The sequence below is a fragment of the Morone saxatilis genome, unplaced genomic scaffold (assembly GCF_004916995.1).
Source record: "Morone saxatilis isolate NCDOM2014 unplaced genomic scaffold, NCSU_SB_2.0 Contig15, whole genome shotgun sequence".
NCBI lineage: Eukaryota > Metazoa > Chordata > Actinopteri > Moronidae > Morone > Morone saxatilis.
The window spans coordinates 22,516,566-22,518,959 of NW_023339707.1; the positions used below are offsets into that span (position 1 = coordinate 22,516,566).

The 2,394-nt window shown below is 39.3% G+C and overlaps 1 long non-coding RNA gene across 1 annotated transcript; it reads right to left on the bottom strand.

Moving 5' to 3' along the window:
- Window positions 1-137: 137 nt before the first annotated feature.
- On the bottom strand, window positions 138-861 carry LOC118324754. The gene is made up of 2 exons (XR_004796571.1): window positions 546-861; window positions 138-455 (listed from the first exon to the last, which is right to left on the bottom strand). It is a non-coding gene; the product is annotated as an uncharacterized LOC118324754 (long non-coding RNA).
- Between the last annotated feature and the right edge of the window lie 1,533 nt (window positions 862-2,394).

The window sequence follows — 2,394 nt, forward strand, 5'->3', positions numbered from 1 at the left end:
TAAACACATACAATGAGGTCCACTGCTTCCCAAAAACATGGGAACATACACCATCCTGGTGCTGTAAATACTCACTATAGCACCCATTGTGTATTAATCCGACACTGAAAATGATCCCAAATAAATGCACTATTCACTCCTGTTTGAGTAACGTTTACTATAAATCTACTGACAGTTACAAAAGTATAAAATAGAGGCAAAATGACAAACATTCAACAGTTTTTACACAGGATACTGAACAACATTCACTGTGAAAAGAAACATCCAGCAGAAAGCTTCTGCTCTCTTCCTTCACATGATGTTTATGGCAGGAACTCGTCTGCTAACACAATGCTGCCACCATGTGGTCACCTCTGACAGGAGCACCTTAATCTGCTGAGATATTGAAGACGATACAGTCTTCTTGGTGTGAGGAGCTCAAGTTGCACGCTTCTTTCTTTTTCTTGTCTTTAACTCTGTGAACACAAAAACAGTTAAAGTTTAACATCAGAGAACGGAGAGACTCTTGAAGCTGTGAGGAAATGGACTGACAGTTGATAACTTACTGACTGAAGCCTTCCTGGTGTCACTGTGATGAGGTGCAGCTGCTTCATCGCTTGTGACTGCAGGCTTCGATGCCCGTAACAGGTATTTAGGTACATGCTGAGACACAAAAACAAAAATCATCATCATAGAAGAAGCTTAATGTAGAAAGCAGTACCTAGTGTTATGGCTGGATGCTGCCTTATTCACCAGTGTATTCATGTGAATGTGTGCCCACTGATTTATGCAATTTACAACATAATGTGAATTATGCATTTTAAAAGAAACAAACACAATTTCATAAGTAAGAATAAAAACTAAATGCACTGTGTAAAATACACACCGTCGTCACTTTAAGGAATCTGACACACCAAATGCAACATGGAATATAAACACTAATTCTCATGATGCACCATAAACTGCCTCTTAGCACTTTATCTCATCCCTATTCTTATTGTTGGACTTCTTATTATCTTTTATTATCTTCATATATATATTCATGTATTCTGTAAAGATCTGACCTGAACTGATCTCAAAGAATGAAAAGAGGTCTCTTGTGTAATATTTTGATATTAACAGATTTGAGATGAGGATATCTGAACTGACCACATGGACACCCTGAAACTGACTGTACCTGGCTGATGTCCAATCTGCTTCATAGTATTAGCCTTGAAACTGATCTAAATGTATTGGATTCAAGCGTTCCTACTTTTTGTTTATTTTACAGAAAGAAGTCCTGAATACCCTTGCTTTTATGTGTTTCCATGTCCAAAGTGGACAATAATGTGACTGCAAGCTAATCATTGAAACACCACTTAGAAGATGTTCCCAGCTGCAAAGTGCTTGAGCAACAGAGGACAGTAGTTCAAGCCTTTGTTGTGGAAAAACGCACAGCGGCTACACAAAAATGTCCTCGAGTGTGTAAACAAAGCGCTGCCTCCTCTAGCCGGTAACCGCTTTAAGAAGAGCACTTAAAGCCTGGAAGAAAACAAAACAAGCCTCATCTAAAGGCAATGAAAGCAGGAAACCAAGGCTACCTGGCCCCTTGAGCCCTGCTCTGACACCAGGTATGTAAGAAGTCACAATAGATCAGTAACTACGAGAGCAGAGGCAGCAGCAGTAACCCTTGCAGATGAACGCACAAGCACCCGCAGCTGCCCCAGTATTTCTGCATCACTGCTAACATTATATGTAAAGCAGGAAATGTGGTTAAATACCACAGCAACACCAGTACAGTGACAGGAGTTGCCTGGCACACCGTCTGTAAAATGAATGAAACCACAGTCTCTGATAAATGCTTCAAGAATTTCCCCTTGTCCTACTTACTTGAACTTGTATTTTACACAGTTTTTGATAAGATCGTACTTCCCCATACTACACAACCTCTACATTTAAAATGTTCTCACAGTGAATTTTAGCACCCTTGAGAAGATTCGGACTAAAGGGGAAGAGTGGCGCTGGTTGATATGGTTGGGTTGGGGGGGCAGCAGACCTTTCACAATAGTAATAATTTGAATAATGCAGCTGTCCTATGCTTGTATGCACTTTCATTTCCAATGCATGCTGCAAACAAGATTAGAAGATTATCGAAGGGAGTCAGCAATCAAAATGAGAAAAAAAAACAAGTGAACTCACTTGTTTTAAGTGAAAAATAAATGAACCGGTAAGACCCAAAAAAGACCCGGAAAGTAGTTTAATAGCTGTTATTAACAGTATTTCAAGACTAATTAACCCATTTCAAGACTAATTAACCCATTTGGATGAAATAATATTCTTCCTCTTGAATCTGTTTTATAATCCAAATAAAGATGGTAGCTGAAAATGACACATCGTTGCACAACCCAAGGAGAGTCTGAATGGAAGGTAGTTGCT